This window comes from Lathyrus oleraceus, chromosome 6, assembly GCF_024323335.1.
Source record: "Lathyrus oleraceus cultivar Zhongwan6 chromosome 6, CAAS_Psat_ZW6_1.0, whole genome shotgun sequence".
NCBI lineage: Eukaryota > Viridiplantae > Streptophyta > Magnoliopsida > Fabales > Fabaceae > Lathyrus > Lathyrus oleraceus.
In genome coordinates, this window is record NC_066584.1 from 427,344,894 (window position 1) to 427,364,639 (window position 19,746).

The 19,746-nt window shown below is 33.8% G+C and overlaps 1 non-coding gene across 1 annotated transcript; it reads right to left on the reverse strand.

The window, feature by feature from the left end:
* Nucleotides 1-19,028: 19,028 nt before the first annotated feature.
* LOC127099202 (small nucleolar RNA R71) lies at nt 19,029-19,135 on the reverse strand. Its single transcript, XR_007793738.1, has one exon. It is a non-coding gene; the product is annotated as a small nucleolar RNA R71 (small nucleolar RNA).
* Nucleotides 19,136-19,746: the final 611 nt, after the last annotated feature.

Genomic DNA, 19,746 nt, shown 5'->3' on the forward strand with positions numbered 1-19,746 from the left:
CAAGACAGAAAGCTGTTCCTGCGCTAACACGAAGCAGAATGCAGAATTCGCCGCATTTTCCGCCGTTGGAGGACTTCCGGACCTCCGATTCCAATTCCGTAAAAAGCTATACGTTCGGGAAAATCACTACCCATCAAATTTCAGATTCAATTACAGTTTTAACACAGTTTATTCATCATAATTTTTCAGCATTCAACATCCCAATTAGGGTCAATCCAACGGTTTATCACTACCCATCACATGTTAACCCATAATACCCATTAAACGACGATAAACCCCCCTTACCTGAGTTAATCCGGCGAATCTTTCAGCTTCAAGCTTTTCCGTTCTCCAACCTTCGTTCTCTTGCTCTCCCTCTTTGCCCTTTCTCCACTTTTCAGCCGCTTCTCTGAGTTTCACGTAAAAACCCTTTTTACCAAAAATGAAACTCTTTTCTTATTTCCCACTTATATACTTTCCAATAATTATTATTCCAATAATAATAATAATAATCCAATAATTCCAATTATTTAATTAAATTAATAAATATAATATTAACTTAAATTAAATAATTATCTTATTTTAATCGGGGTGTTACAACTCTCCCCCACTAAAAGAGTTTTCGTCCTCGAAAACATACCTCAAGCGAATAACTCCGGATAAGACTCCTTCATCTGACTCTCAAGTTCCCAAGTCACATTGCCACCTGCTGGTCCTCCCCAAGCTACCTTTACCAAAGTAATCTCTTTACCTCGCAACTGCTTCAACTCTCGATCCTCTATCCTCATAGGTGATGTTTCAACAGTCAGGTTATCTCTCACCTGTACATCATCTACTTGGACCACATGCGACGGATCAGGAATATACCTCCTCAACTGAGACACATGAAAAACCTCATGCAAATTCGCAAGTGACGGCGGTAAAGCGATACGATAGGCTACCTCCCCTATCCTCTCCAAAATCTGATAAGGACCAATAAATCGAGGTGTCAACTTCTTCGACTTCAAAGCTCTACCAACCCCAGTTATCGGAGTAACGCGAAGAAACACATGATCTCCCTCTTGAAACTCAAGTGACTTTCTCCTCTTGTCGTGATAACTCTTCTGACGACTCTGAGCAATTCTCATCTTCTCCTGAATCATCTTAATCTTTTCCGTAGTTTGTTGAACAATCTCCGGTCCAACCACAGCACTCTCACCGGACTCATACCAACATAAAGGTGTCCGACATCTCCTACCATACAAAGCTTCAAACGGTGCCATACCAATGCTCGAATGAAAACTATTGTTGTAGGTAAACTCAATCAAAGGCAAATAACAATCCCAAGCACCTCCCTTTTCCAAAACACAAGCCCTCAAAAGATCCTCTAGAGACTGAATCGTCCTCTCAGTCTGACCATCAGTCTGCGGATGATATGCAGAACTCAATCTCAGCTTAGTTCCCAAAGCCCTCTGCAAACTTTCCCAGAACTTCGATGTAAATCTAGGATCTCTGTCCGAAACAATACTCGACGGAATACCATGCAAACTTATAATTTTCTCAATATACAACTCAGCTAATCTCTCTAACGGATAATCCATTCTGATCGGAATGAAATGAGCCGATTTTGTCAATCTGTCAACAATCACCCAAATGGCTTCAAAATTCTTACTTGTCCTCGGTAAACCCGAAACAAAATCCATACTGATACTATCCCACTTCCACTCTGGAATAGCCAACGGTTGCATTAGCCCAGATGGCTTCTGATGCTCAATCTTCGACTTCTGACAAGTCAAACAAGAATAAACAAAACTCGCAATTTCTCTTTTCATTCCCGGCCACCAAAATAACTTTTTCAAATCATGATACATCTTCGTAGCTCCAGGATGAATACTCAGGCCACTACGATGTCCTTCTTCAAGAATACTCTTCTTAAGTTCGGTAACATCCGGAATACACACCCGATTACCAAATTTCAAAACACCATTCTCATCAACTCTGAATTCACCACCTTGACCTTGATTCACTAGAGTCAACTTATCAACCAAAAGCACATCGGATTTCTGACCCTCTCTAATCTCATCCAGGATACTACTCGTTAACTTCAACATTCCCAATTTAACACTATTGTGAGTACTCTCACACACCAAACTCAAGTCTCTAAACTGCTCAATTAAATCCAATTCCTTAACCATTAACATAGACATATGCAATGATTTCCGACTCAATGCATCAGCCACTACGTTTGCTTTACCCGGATGGTAATTCAAACCAAAGTCATAATCCTTCAGAAATTCTAACCATCTCCTCTGTCTCATATTCAGTTCTTTCTGATCAAACAAATACTTTAAACTTTTATGGTCACTGAAAACCTCAAATCTTGACCCGTACAAGTAATGCCTCCATAACTTCAGAACAAATACCACGGCTGCCAACTCTAAATCGTGCGTCGGATAGTTCCCCTCATGAACCTTCAGTTGTCTCGAAGCATAAGCTACAACTTGCTTGTTCTGCATCAAAACACCACCCAAACCCAACAATGAAGCATCACAGAAAACCTCAAATGGTTCCGACGAACTCGGTAATATCAGAACAGGAGCAATAGTTAACCTTCTCTTTAACTCTTGGAAACCTTCTTCACATTTTGAGTCCCAAACAAACGCTTGCCCCTTTCTAGTCAACATCGTCAACGGTAACGCCAACTTCGAAAATCCCTCAATGAACTTCCTATAATAACCAGCCAAACCAAGGAAACTTCGAATCTCAGCAACAGACTTCGGAGCTTCCCACTTAGATACCGCTTCTATCTTAGAAGGATCAACAGCAACACCACCTCTTGAAATCACATGACCAAGAAAACTGACCTCTTCTAACCAAAATTCACACTTGGATAGTTTAGCAAATAACTTCTTTTCTCGTAAAACTCCTAAAACCACTCTCAAATGCTCAACATGCTCTTCTTCAGATTTCGAATACACCAAAATATCGTCAATAAATACCACAACAAACTTGTCTAGGTACGGATGGAAAATCCTATTCATATACTCCATAAATACTCCAGGCGCATTAGTCACACCAAAAGGCATTACAGAATACTCATAATGTCCATACCTTGTTCTGAAAGCAGTCTTCTGAATATCCTCAGTTTTCACACGTATCTGATGATAACCCGATCTCAAATCTATTTTGCTGAACACACTCGCACCAACCAACTGATCCATCAAATCATCAATCCTCGGCAAAGGATACCGATTCTTGATCGTCACTTTATTCAGTTGCCTGTAGTCCACACACAACCTCATAGTACCTTCTTTCTTCTTAACCAATAACACTGGTGCACCCCACGGTGACACACTCGGACGAATAAATTTCTTATCCAACAGATCTTCCAACTGACTCTTCAATTCAGTTAACTCAACAGCAGACATACGGTACGGAGCCATCGACACCGGCCTAGTACCAGGTACCAAATCAATCGAGAACTCAACTTCACGCTCTGGCGGTAATTCATTCACTTCTTCAGGAAACACATCAGGAAAATCACACACCACGGCTAGATCGCAAATCACCAGTTTATCTTTAGCCTCCAAAGTCGCTAACAGCATAAACAACTCTGCCCCATCTGCTACTGCCTCATTCACCTGCCTTGCTGATAGAAACAAACTCTTTCCTTCCTCAATCTCAGGAAAGTTCACAGTCTTATCAAAACAGTTGATATAAACTCGGTTAAACACCAACCAGTTCATACCCAGAATAACATCAATCTGCACTAGTGGAAGACACACGAGGTCCATCCCAAAGTCTCTACCAAAAATACTCAAAGGACAATTTAAACAAACTGAAGTAGTAGTCACTGAACCCTTCGCAGGAGTATCAATCACCATACTTCCATGCATCTCAGATATCTCTAACTTAAGTTTCACAGCACAATCCAAAGATATAAAGGAATGAGTCGCACCTGTGTCAATAATAGCTACAAGAGGAAAGCCATTAATATAACACGTACCTCGGATCAACCGATCATCTGCAAAAGTCTCAGAACCCGATAAAGCAAAGACCTTGCCTCCCGACTGGTTCTCTCTCTTCGGCTTAGGACACTGTGGACTGATATGACCCACCTCTCCACAGTTGAAACAAGTCACAGTCTTCAACCGGCACTCTGCAGCCAAGTGACCACCTTTTCCACACTTAAAACACTTCTTCTCATTACTGGTACACTCATGGATACAATGTCCAGCCTGACCACATCTGTAACACTTAGCAGGGGCACTAGAGTCTCCCCCACTAGGCCTCTTCATCCCACTCTGTCTCTGGAAACCTTTGCCAGCTGCATACGGTTTCCCATGATCATTCTGATTCTTGCCTTTCCTATCCACCCTCTGCTGATAGCTCTCCACTCTGGCCTTGGTATCCTGTTCAAAAATTCTGCAACAGTCAACCAAATCAGAAAACACTCTAATCCACTGATACCCAATAGCCTGCTTGATCTCGGGACGTAACCCGTTCTCAAACTTCACACATTTCGAAAATTCCCCAGTAGCCTCATCATAGGGAGTGTAATACTTCGACAGCTCTGTGAACTTAGCAGCATACTCAGTAACAGACCTGTTACCCTGCTTCAATTCCAAGAACTCTATCTCTTTCTTTCCTCTGACATCTTCTGGAAAGTACTTCCTCAGGAATCTCTCTCTGAACACAGCCCAAGTGATCTCAGCATTCCCAGCAGATTCCAACTCAGTGCGGGTAGCAACCCACCAATCATCTGCTTCCTCTGACAGCATATGCGTACCAAACCTGACCTTCTGGTTATCGGCACACTCAGTCACTCGGAAGATCCTCTCGATCTCCTTCAACCACTTCTGAGCGCCATCTGGATCGTATGCTCCCTTAAACATTGGAGGATTGTTCTTCTGGAACTCACTCAGTTGACGAGCAGCTCCCATTCCCACAACATTCGGATTCCCTCCAAGTACTCCAGCTAGCATACCCAGAGCCTCAGCAATCGCAGCATCATCTCTACCTCTTCCAGCCATCTCTATTCTGAAAACCCAACAAGCTAAAACAATAAGTACTGATAGGGTTACACAACACCTATCCCGTACAGGGGAAACAGAATAATTACGACTCGACTCGACCGACTATGCTCTGATACCACTAATGTAACACCCTTCTAAAATACCCCAAATATTTAATTAAAATAACAACATATAAATCAGAGTAATTATGCAATTAAGGGTGTCACACAAACACATTTCACACCATTCATCATAATATTTAGTCATGCTCGTTATTTAACTCAAAACATCAAGCATTGCACAATACGCAGCGGATAGAGATCAAATCGATCATTCAAACATGCAACACATTACATGTAAAATGGTTCACAACCAACAATAAAACATTTAAAACATCCCGTCCCGATGTTACATCTATCAGAGCACGACCCACTAAGGAGGCTACACTAGACTCCAAGTACTAGCTCCTACTCAATCATTGCTCGTTACCTGAAAAATAGTTGTAAGGGCGAGTTCCTCAATCGATATAATAAGCATTATAAAATATCATGTCATGTTAAGTAAATTTAACACATTCATTCACCCTAATCACATCACGCATTCAGTAACGGCACATCAACTCAAACATCATACTCAATACCAACACAAACACACGTATAATATTGGAATACATCCATTCATATTATACGCCATACATATATTATGCAATGAGACTCCATGCATGCGGTACCGACTATTCGTGAACATATAGTTCACCTCACCGTCCAAATCCAGGCACGGCTACCAAGCCCACTAGTCCCACTCATTTGAGACCTAGTGACTCACTCACTAATTCCTCACCATGGGAATTAGCTACCACCCCAAGGGCCATGCTATGCACGCTAATTCACCTAGCATGCAAACATCAGCAACAGTCCATAATGACTAACTCACTAATTCCTCACCATGGGAATTAGTTACCACCATAAAGGCCACAATATGCATGCTAAATCACCTAGCAATGCAACATCAACAATCATCCACAATGGACATATGCTCACACTCTAAGCCATAAACAGTCCATTCACAAATACATGCATAATATATACATTCACAGCATTATGCATACCATCATACATCATCAACACATGTATCAAAACATCATATCATGTCAATTAAGTAATCGCAGTATTAGCACACTCTACTAATACCTATACTGCTCAAAACAACGGGAAATAATCCCTACTATATCATACACCGATATAGGCCAATCACCAATCATGTTCACAACATTAAAATATCAATTTTTCCAATTTCCAACAGTGTTAACCGGTTAACGCCCTGGGTTAACCGGTTAACGCAGGACAGAACACGCTTCCTGGCCAATTTTAACAGTGTTAACCGGTTAACGCCCTGGGTTAACCGGTTAACGCAGACAGAACAGCAATATTTTCACAACTACCAACAGTGTTAACCGGTTAACGCCCTGGGTTAACCGGTTAACGCAAGCAAAACAGCAATACCTCACAATTCCTAACAGTGTTAACCGGTTAACACCCTGGGTTAACCGGTTAACGCAAGACAGAAAGCTGTTCCTGCGCTAACACGAAGCAGAATGCAGAATTCGCCGCATTTTCCGCCGTTGGAGGACTTCCGGACCTCCGATTCCAATTCCGTAAAAAGCTATACGTTCGGGAAAATCACTACCCATCAAATTTCAGATTCAATTACAGTTTTAACACAGTTTATTCATCATAATTTTTCAGCATTCAACATCCCAATTAGGGTCAATCCAACGGTTTATCACTACCCATCACATGTTAACCCATAATACCCATTAAACGACGATAAACCCCCCTTACCTGAGTTAATCCGGCGAATCTTTCAGCTTCAAGCTTTTCCGTTCTCCAACCTTCGTTCTCTTGCTCTCCCTCTTTGCCCTTTCTCCACTTTTCAGCCGCTTCTCTGAGTTTCACGTAAAAACCCTTTTTACCAAAAATGAAACTCTTTTCTTATTTCCCACTTATATACTTTCCAATAATTATTATTCCAATAATAATAATAATAATAATCCAATAATTCCAATTATTTAATTAAATTAATAAATATAATATTAACTTAAATTAAATAATTATCTTATTTTAATCGGGGTGTTACACTAAGAGAAGGAAGTTGTATGACAGAAGAAGAGTTATATTTCTTGTAGGGTACAATAATACATGTGTTTAGAAGCTCTACTTTCCTGTCACTAACAAGGTTGAATTCAACATAGATGTCATTGTGAAAGAATCAGAAGTGTGGGATTGTAATAAGTCTCAATTCAACTTTGGTGCGGTATTAACACCTGAGTAGGGTTGGAAATGAACCAAACCAACTCGAAAATAGTTTGAGACTCGATTCGATAATTAATCCGTTGGACTTGGTTCATGAACCAAATGAGTCGAACTTGAGCTCAAAACTAAGTTCGTAAAATAAATGAGCTAAACTTGAGCTATGTATAGTTCGACTCATTAGGTTCATGAGTCGACTCGGTTATATATATATATATATATATATATATATATATATATATATATATATATATATATATATATATATATATATATATATATATATATATATATATATATATATATATATATATATATATATATATATATATATATATATATATATATATTATATATATATATATTATATATATATATATATATATATATATATATATATATATATATATATATATATATATATATATATATAATATTTTTAAATCATATATCTCAATAGTATCATTTAAAAAAATAATGTATAGATTTTAACCTTTTAACTTATCAAATTAAAAATTTTAAAAAATACTTGTGACATTTTTTATACAAAGTAAAATACTTCTAACTCAAAAAAAAAACATAATGCACCGTGACTTTTAATTTTTAATAGTTTTTGTTGTACTATTTTATTATATTTGTAATAGTTTTTGAGACAAACTTAAACTCAAAAAGAATAGTTTTTGAATTAGACTTTTAAATTTATCTCTTGAAAGCTTTATTTTGTTTTAATATTTTCCCTTTAAAAAGAATAATTTAAAATGTCAAATATAATAAAAAAATTTAAACTTTAAAAAATGACTTTTTAGTCCGTGAAGTAAATAAACTGAACCTAACGAACTAGACCTAACGAGTTGAACCGAGTTGTTCAAGAACTTAAAACGAGTCGAGTGCGAGCTTAAAAAAAAGTTCGTGTCGAACTCGAGTCGAGTTTCGAGTTAAACCAATTCTTATCGAGTCGAGTCGAGCTGACGACGGGTTCGACTCGGCTCGACTCATTTCCAGCCCTACACCTGAGTTAACTTCTGAAGACATTTCAGACTCCGAAGAAGAATCTTCCTCTAAAGGAGATTCTGAATCTGAAGATGAATCAGAGTCTGAAGATGACACTGATTTTTAAGTTGAGTTTGACTCTGAAGGATAATCTAATGATTTAGATTCCGATGATGATTCAGATTTTGATGGTGACCCAGATTCTAGTGATGATCCAGACTCTGGTGGTAATCTAGCCTATGATGACAGACCTTCTGAAGGTGGAGATTTTGAAGTTAAAGTTTCTGAAGGTGGACCTTCTGAAGTTGTAGTTTCTTAAGGTGATCCTGCTTCTGAAACGAGGCCACAAAGAATTCGACAGATTCTACATAGGCTTACAGATTTTGAATTACTGGAAGATACTAAAATAGACTCTAAAGGGGAATTCATTCAGTGTGCCATGATGGCGGACTCTGAACCAATCAGTACAAAAGAAGCTCTCAAGAAGAAAGTGCGGATGAATGCCATGAAAGAAGAACTAGAGGATATAGAAAGAAACAAGACTTGGAAGTTGACTGAGCTTCCAAAGAACAAGAAATTCATCAGTGTCAGATGGGTTTACAAGTTGAAACTGAAGCCGAGTGGATCAATTGGCAAACAGAAAGCAAGGTTAGTAGCTAGAGGATTTTTATAAAAATCTGGTTTAGACTACTTTGAAGTGTCTGCACCTGTAGCTAGACATGAAACAATCAGACTAGTGATTGATATAGATGCTAGTAAGAATTGGCATCAAATGCATTTATATGTGAGATCTGCATTTCTGAACGGTCTCTTACAAGAAGAAGTTTATGTATCACAACCTCTTGGGTTTTTAAAAATGAATCAGGAAGGGATGATGTACAAGTTACATAAAACTTTGTATGGACTGAAACAAGATCCTAAAGCTTGGAATCTGAAAATTTATTCATTTTTATAGCTTCAAGGATTACAAAAATGTGAGATGGAGTATGGTGTTTATGTTCAGTATACATCTGATAGAAATATGATTCGGATGTGTATCTATGTTGATGAGATATTACTAATAGGAAGTTGTTCAGAAGAGATAACTAAGTTCAAGAAGATACTGAAGAATGAGTTTGAGATGACTGGTCTAGGAAATATGACATATTTTATAGGGATGGATATTATGTGCTATAATAAGGGTATAATCTTGCATCAACGAAAGTATGGACTTGAGCTTCTGAAGAGATTTGATCTAATAAACTGCAAGTCTGCAGTTACACCTTCTAAAACAAACCATAAGTTGAACTCTGATTCTGAAGGTGATGACGTAGTTGCTACAATTTCCAAACAGTTGGTTGGCTGTTTGAGATATTTGTGCAATACCAGACCTGAAATTTTTTATTTAGTTGAAATGGTGAGTAGGTTTATGAGTAAACCAAAGTAGTCACATTACCAAGGTGCTATCAAGATTCTGAGGTACATCAAAGGGACTCTGAAGTATGAAATTTTGTTCCCTTCTGATGCTGAAACTGATTCAGAGCTGATATGTTATTCAAACTCTAATTGTTATGGAGACAGAGTTTATAGAAGAAGTACTTCTGGATATTTCTTCAAATATCCGGGAAGTCCTATTTCTTGGTGTTCTAAGAAGCAACTAGTTGTTTCTTTGTTAACATGTGAAGCTGAATACATTGTTGGTGCATTGTCAGCTTATCTCTAGTTCTCAAAAGCAACTGATAGATGTTCTGATCAAAGCAATCAAGACTGAACACTTTATCCAACTGGGGGATGCAATTGGTGTTGTTGATTTTGATTAGCTGAATATGAATTAAGGGATGATGTTAGATATAACTCATTTTTATTTAAGTTGTATTTAGGATTAATTTGAGTTTCATTTTAATTTTGGTTCTGATAGTCTATAAATAAAAGTTTGCTTCATTTGTAAGCATCTATTCATTTCATTGTAACAGAAATTCAATTCCAACAAAAGTTACTTACAACTGCTTCTTTCTCTTCCACATCAATAAAACCTCCCTTTTAAAGATTTTTGTGTCATCCCACAAGTATTGTAAATGTTTATTTGTAATGTGTTTTATTCATTTAAATTGTATGTAATAATTATGTGATTTTCAACCATTTTGATTTCATAATTAATTGAAAATCAATTATTCAAAATCGATAATTAACATGAAAAACTTCGGAACCAAAATATATTAGGCGCTCTAGTAGCATAATTCAAAGACAATGGTTGGTCTAAGCTTTATATATATATATATATATATATATATATATATATATATATATATATATATATATATATATATATATATATATATATATATATATATATTATATATATATATATATATATATATATATATATATATATATATATATATAATATATATATATATATATATATATATATATATATATATATATATATATATATATATATATATATATCTTTATATATATATATATAAAGATATATATATATATATATATATATATATATATATATATATATATATATAAAGCTATATATATATATATAAAGCTATATATATATATAGCTTTATATATATATATATATAGCTTTATATATATATATATATATATATATATATATATATATATATATATATATATATATATATATATATATATATATATATATATATATATATATATATATAAAGCTATATATATATATATATATGAAAAAATTATTGAAAAAATTAAACTTTTATATTTATTATCAATTATTTTATATTAAAATTGATAACCATTTTTTTTATTAATTATTACAATTTTTGAAATTTTTAGTAATTATTACAATTTTTAATTTTTTTTACCGTAATAATAATTACTACAATTTTATCTATGCTATACATGCACAATAATGAGACAAAATAATTGTTTAAATTTCTAATACAATGTCATAAGACTTCTTTAAAAAGTACTTTACGGATCCTTGCTATTAGGATTTGTTTAACTTTTTTTCTTTCTATTTACATGGATGTATATTTTTATAAAAGGAAAATATTATTTATATTATTTATATTCAACTTTTTATTGATATGGTAATTGAGTAAAGTGACAATAATACAATATGTTATGAATTTCGATATTGTGAATTAAAAATATAACAATAATAATGATACATTATTAATATCAATATTATGAGTAAAAAATAATCAATGTTAATAGTAAAAATTTATTACTATTATTTTTATTATTTAAATATACTAGTATTATTATTATTAATAAATTTAGGAATATTTAAAATAAAAAATTATGCACATTTATTTATTATATAAAAAAATTCTATTAACTATTGTTATTATTATCATTAAATTTTGATTAAAATAGAGTAAAATTTTAAGTACCTATAAGTTTTTTTGGTATCGATATCTTTAGTATTGCTCTATTTGTAAACTCTTAGATGGTTGATAATTAATAAGAACATAGAATTATTAGATAAATAAAATAAAAAAATATTTCATCTTACGGATTACACAATAACAAATTTATTTTAATTAATTGTTTTTTTTATTTGAGAAACAAATTACTTTTATTTGAGAAACAAATTTTTATTTTTTTTCATCTTATGTTTTTTTTCTTTCCTTTTAAAATTATTTATTAAATTGTGTTTATATGATCGTTGTTCATTTTACTTTTTAATATTTCATGCCATATTTTAATTAGGTCAAAAAATATGAAAATCAAAGTTACATTTATTAATATACAAATAATATTTTTTTTGAAAGACTAATAAACAAAATAAATCTATTAAATTTATTAATTATTTTTTAAATATGTGAAAAACGTTTCGGATGATTATTATAAGAGAAGAGAGTACATCGTTTATATTGTATTTCATGTTGTATTTTAATTTAGCCTTACAAATATACAAATAAAGTTACACATTCTAATATACATATAATATGTTTGGAAGATTAATAAATAAAATAAGGGTCTTGCTAACTTGTGTCCTTGGGACACAAGTTAAAGTTACTACTATTAAAAAATTTGTGTTGAATAAAATAAAATTTTAAATTTAAAAAAATCAAATACACGCATTCCAAGAGAATATTTCTATAAATGTATTATTAAGTTGTGCCTTTATAACACATGTTAGCATTAGCCATAAAATAATTTAAAAAAACTTAATTTCTTTTTTTAAATACGTAAAAATATTCGTGAGCTTATAATAAAAGAAAATACATATTTTAAAAGTTTATTTCTATTCTAAAATAACTATCTTATTTATGTAAAAATTTAAAATGAATAAGTTATTTAATATAATATTAAGTCATTTTTACTTTTAATTTATACATTGCATAAATTTCATTTAATATATTTTATATGAATTAATATTTATGAAAAAGATTAATAGATTAATCAATTCGCTCTATAAAAATGTGCAGACAGGATTTAAGTTTTGTTGGCAAGACAAATAATTATTTATTTGAAAAAAATATGAAATATACAAATCATGCCAGATGAGTATTTTGATTAAAATTTAAATAAATTCACCCATCTAATTATTATATATGTTTTTTATCAAATAAAATATCTTATTTTTGTTAAATTAATTTTTTAAAAATAATATAACATTGCACGACACATCCAAACACGTGTCTCTTACTAGTAATATTTAAAATATGTTGACAATGAGTGACACAACAATCAAGAATCCAAACAATCTTCGAATAAGTATCAACAAAATTAAACACACAAATCCATATTAATTTGAAAGTGTCTTTTTATTTGAACAAGAAGATATAAAAAAAAGTCTTAGCAAATAATAGCAAAGACACATGCAAACTTCGCTCCAATTTTTTGTTTTATAAAGTGAAATTTTTTAAAATTTGTTAAACAATGTCGACGTTTGAACAATGTTGTCTAAAATAACAATACTTTCTAAATGAAATGTAACAACTTGTATAATATATATCTAGAATAATGTCATATAAATGTTATTATTTTAGTACTAACACAATCATAAGTGCCTATTGGTATCATTTACATACTTGACAAATTATATAAAAACAAACAACTTATGGTACAAGATATGAAAAATGCTAAAAATGAAAATCTAAGATCTAAGTATAATATCCCTCATTGTACAAGATACACATCGGAAGATCACAAATGCTCAAAATCATCAAAACATCATCAAGCAGATCCTCTTGATCAAACTTGCAAAAACAACAACAATGATGGGGTGAGATAATAATCTCAATGAGTCCGCCTATTCTACGGGTCCACTCTGCTCTACAGGGTTTCTACCTAATTTCCAATTCAAGTATTCACCTTCTGTTACTTGTGCATCACTCGCACCTTGTAATTAGGACTTGAGCAACTAAGGGATAATAGTAATGTATATAAACATGTCACTTAAGTGCATCCACTCAATAAATCACTATTCGGATTCACGAAACACCGATCCCCAACCGGACCTACATCTAGGCCAAGGATTGGTTCACTAATACCCGTATGATTCGACTTTCACGATGGATATCAGGTTCCCATATACCTACATCTAGAATAAGATTTGGTTCTGCATCTATACTTTGAGCTTTGATGATAACAATGTTGTATTTGTGTGAGAACAATTTTGGTACCATAATGGTTTATTATTGTGTAGCTTTAACAACCACTTCTGATTCTGAATATATGATGTGTAACATCATTAGTTTCTGAACATTGTGTTCCAATTCCGGTTTTGCGCTAATCATGAGAAATTCTGAAAGATATCAAGCTGATGCTTCAATGTTATTTCTACTTCTATGCTGATTCACTCCTGAGAAGTTTTTGAAGAGACGTTAGGTTGCTGCTACAACATTCTCTTCACTTTTGCTTCTAGATGAGTGTCTGATAGTCAGGCTTCTGAAGAATGGAAAGCTTTCGAAGTTTTGTTACTAAGATGAAGATTCTGAAGGTCTCAAGTCAGACATTGAGGTTATCAAGGTTCTAACGGTAGATTATGAAGACTCTAAAGATTCTTAAGTTTCTGAATCCAACTGTATGTTTCTTCATTTCATGCTTCATCAACTTTCATTAGAAATGAACTTTAAGATAAGATCAAACGGGTACATGATCAAATAATACATAGTACAAATCAATATTCTTTCCACTACCTAATATTATGGGCAAGGACAATACTATTCATCACACCTGTCATTGAATTTATGAGCGAAGGATAGTACGTAGTATCAATCCTTTCACTTAACCAACAGTGGACAACCACTCTATTTAGTTTCCCCATTTTCCCTAAAACGATCTCTTTTCTTATGCTATATAAGTGGGGCTTGGAGACTTGAAGAAAATGATGAATGTTGAAGCGCTACAACATTTGACAATTCTATTTCTTTGTGAAAAGCTATCAATTTTGTATACAATTTTTCTTTAAGTGTTTGTAATTCAATTGTGTAAAATCTGCTTGTGTAGAAGTAACTTGTAACACACAAAACATTATTCAAACTGTTTGTTTGATTTTCCTTAAGGAGACTAGGGTATAGTCGGATCCCTGAGAAGACAAAGAAGGGTATTCTTTGTGATTTCTTAAGGAGACTAGGGTATAGTCGGATCTTTGAGAAGACAAAGAAGATTGTTCTTCGTGATTATTGTAATCATTTGATTATAATGGATTAAGTCCTTATGTATAAGACAAAATCACCTTGGCGGATGGACTGGAGTAGCTTTGAGTTTCAAGCGAACCAGGATAAAAATACTTGTGTTTTTATCTCTTTGTTATTAACATTTGAGTGGTATTTTTGAGTTAGTAAAAAGCCTTTGTTTTTAAAATCCAATTCAAACCCCCTATTTCTTGTATTTTTCACACCTTTAAACATGATCCATTTATCACATATAATCACACATATTTCATACAAAGCATGTTCATTAATTTACATGACTACTTTTTTGATGTACATACCACATTACAATCATGTCCAAGCATTCCTATCTAAACCATTTCATGACCTAAGTTATTCTTTCTAAGTCATTACCTAGGTTACCTCACTCATCAACATAATTTTTACTCAATTATCATGTTATCAATACAATCAACAATTCATAACATCTATCTCATAATACGGTTTATAGTATACATAATGAAACATTCAACCAATTCATGGCATATACATTATCATATCACAATATTATTCACGAACACACACAACATAACATGCCTTAACAACTCTAGGCAACTCATGAGTTTCCTTCTCATCACTAGATAGGGCATTCTATTTTTATTCTAAAGATTTCAACCTCATAATAATCGAAGGTACGGTTCCCATTTTATGGTGGAAATGGAGAAACAATTAATACCATTCTCATAAAGCATCCTCCATGATCAACTTAACTTAATTTGTTTATTGCTAATATCTCATTCTAATTGTTTAATCCAATTAAACAATATTAATGTAATGCGTCTAATCATGGTAAAAGTTAGAAAATATGTAGGATACAATTGCATAAGTATTCAATAACATTAGCCTTGGCCTAGTGGTAAGGCGCGTGCCCCATGACCAGGAAGTCATGGGTTCAACTTCCAATGTGTCAACCTATGAAGGTCTTAGGTCAACCTGTAAAACAAAATGTTACATAATTCAATATTGAAGTGTATGTGTCGATCTATGAAGCCATGTGTCGACCTATACTAATGAAAAACTCCTACAGGTTGACCTAAACAAGCCATGTGCCGACTGAAGCCATGTGTTGACCTATACTAATGAAAAACTCCTACAGGTTGACCTAAACAAGCCATGTGTCGACATGTACTGATATTTTTCACATTAAAACTCAATTTTCCAACCTGCAGTTGTTTTGTTTCACTTCCAACAACCAATACATCCAACATACAAATAAACACACATGACATGGTCACAAACAACATGTATACATTCCGAAATTCTCAAGTTCATGAAGCATATAATCATAACAACAACAACAACAACATTCAACCATGGATCATCACAACAATCATAGAGATTAGGAGCAAATCATGTATTCATGGAAATCTTCATAGTTAATATGTAACACTTATCATGAACCTCACTAACTAATCTATGATTCTAACATAAACCCTAATTCCTAAAAATCATGAAGTTCTAACTAGAACTCACCTTGCTATGAAGAATATGATGAAGTTTGGTGAAGAAAACATTGAATGATGATGAAATGAAGTTGTAGATGATGATGATGATGATATTATGAAGATAATGAGTTCTTCTTCAAGCTTCTTCTTCCTTCCTCTTCTTTCTTCTTCCTTTTCTTTTCTTTCTTTTTTCTTATTTCTCTCTTTTTCTGATAACTCTCTTTCTCACTTCTTATTCTTATCTCTTCTTCTCCTTTAATCCACCACCACACATTATATATATATATATATATATATATATATATATATATATATATATATATATATATATATATATATATATATATATATATATATATATATATATATATATATATATATATATATATATATATATATATATATATATATATATATATATATATATATATATATATATATATATATATAACATTAAGTAGTGATAGATGATGACACTGAATTTCACCGTATTTTCGACTCTGATTTCGCATGCATTTTAGTTGTTTTGTTATTATTTTGTTATGTTATTACTATGTTTTTCTTTGTTTTCAGGTTTTCAGTCTAATCGGAGCCCCGATCGAGAAAAGGAGTGAAAATGAGCTAAAAAGACTAAAATTCAGCATTTTGCACTTGTGGCTCCCACTGTGGCTGGCGCCATGGGTCCAGCCATGACGTGTCATAGCTCAACTTCCCTCAACTGCCACGTCTCCCACTACCTCCACTTCGGCGCCATAATTTACCCTTGTGGCGGGCGCCACAAGAAGAAAGTTTTTCCCTCCCAATTTCAAATTGAAGGACATCCTTGTCATTTCCATTATTTTCCTTGCCTATAAATATAGACTCGATTTCATTTGTTTCAGCATCCAAACTTAGAGCAAACTTAGTTTCAATTAGGCATATATTCAGTATTTTAAAAGTGGTAATCGCTTCGCATTGGGGTGTTGCCACAATTGTGTGATCGAGTTTGTAATCGAGTTTGGAGCACTTTGGAAGGAAGTTAATCCTGCCGCCATTTTCATTTCCGTTTCGCATTTTATTCAACCCTCTAATTGGAGCAGGTTTTTATTGCTTAACCTTTATCTACTTTACTTTCTCGCACTGTCTTTACTTTATTTATTTCTCGCACTCGCACTATTTTTATTTATTTCTCGCACTCGCACTACTTTATTTATTTCTCGCACTCTCACTACTTTATTTATTTCTCGCACTCGCACTACTTTTATTTATTTCTCGCACTCACACTACTTTCATTTACTTTCCGCACTCGCACTACTTTTATTTAAATTAAAATGCACCTTTACTTTACCATGTCTAGCTAAACCTATAAGGGTTAGAATGTAAGGATCGTAATTGAACCGATAATCCGTACAATTGTTCGTAGAAACACTTAAGGGCTATTTTGACTTTCAACTTGAGTTTTCCCGCACTTAATTTCCGTTGGGTAAGATCGAAAGCCGTCCAACGTCCTTTTAAACTTAATTGTTTTTAACTATTTCAAAAACAGCGAAAGCGCTTTGTTTAGTTCATTAGGAGTTTTTAACTTAAGAAGAAAAGTGATTTTAAAACTATTTTCGGACGCGTTTATAAGTTTAGAGTCTGGTTCGTGAGAACCTCTTTTGGTTAAGAAATCCAGGTAGAAATACTTTTCAACTTAGTCAAGATACTATATTTCTTAAAAATAAGTTTACTACTCTAACGCAATGCGCGTCTTTTTATAAGTGACAATAAAAGGGTTTGATTATGGAGTACAACTCGGTTCTGAATATGCGAAAGCGACAGTTCCCGTTAAATTGGTTATTTTCAAAGTAGGAAACACTGCCCATAAGTAATTCTATTAGCAAGTACTTGGATTATTAATTGATTATGTGAATTACATTCGAGCCTGTCTTTATTAATTGAATTTTATTTAACACTTTATTTTTCATTGTACAATCTAAAAACCCCTATTTTGATTACCTTAGATAAACACCATAACAATAGATAACGATAGATTGACACTTGGTCTCTGTGTATTCGACAATCTTTTATATTACTCTGACGCGTTCGTATACTTGCGAAAAGCACGCATCAAGTTTTTGGCGCCGTTGCCGGGGACCAATTTCGTCAAATTTCGTACCCTGTTGTTATATCGTTTAGACTTAGGTTATTACCCACCGGTCAATGTGAAGAACTCGCAGCACCGAAAGCTTAGTATACCCTCTGGCGGAACCTGAACGTTACGCTCGCGCACGTTTATTCTTCCATAGAATTAGGAGAGCTATGGTCGAAGATCAATACCAAAGACATCTTAAGGATTTCGCCCAACCATCCAACGAAGAACCTAGTTCTAGTATAGTAAACCCAACTATCCCAGCTAATAATTTCGAACTTAAACCCTCCCTGTTGCAATTAATGCAACAAAGACAATTCGCAGGTCTCGCTACTGAGAACCCAAACCAACATTTAAAAATCTTTCTCCAATTAGCAGACACTTTTAAAACCAATGGAGCTTCTCCTGAGGCAATCCGTTTAAGATTATTCCCTTTTTCCCTCAGAGATAAAGCCTTATCATGGTTAGATTCCCTTCCACCCAATTCTATTACGACTTGGGATAACCTTAGAAGAGTATTCCTTGCTAGATACTTTCCCCCAAGTAAGACCGCCGTTCTTCAAAACCACATAACCAGATTTACCCAGAACCAAGGAGAATCGATGTTCGAAGCTTGGGAGAGATATAAAGAGCTGTTAAGAGCATGCCCACATCATGGTTTAGAAAATTGGTTAATCATTCAGACCTTCTATAATGGACTTCACTATAACACTAAGATGACCATCGACGCTGCCGTAGGCGGTGCACTGATGAACAAACCTTATCCTGAAGCTAGTGCCCTAATTGAAGATATGGCTCAAAACCATCAATCATGGGGAGTCGAACGAGCGACAGTTGAGAAGAAGGAAGCCCAAGGAGGAATACATGAATTAAGCTCTATAGACATGATGCAAGCTAAAATGGACGCATTAGCCCTCATGGTGGAGCATATATGCATAAAACCGAAAACTGCAGCAGCAGTTTCGTCGGATTGTGAGATACGTGGAACCAAAGGACACCAATCTGCAGAATGCAGTCTATTAAACAAAACCCACTATGAGCAAGTGAACTACACCCAAGGGAACCCATATTCAAATACCTATAACCCTAGATAGAGGAATCACCCGAACTTCTCCTATAAGAACAATAACCCTATCCAAAATAATGCACCTCCGAGACAAACAGGTTACCAAGCCCCAAGACCAAATCAACCTATGCAACCCGTACCACCAAAGCCGAGCCTTGAGAAAATTATGGAAAATTTTATCATTGCTCAAACCCAACAAAACAAAG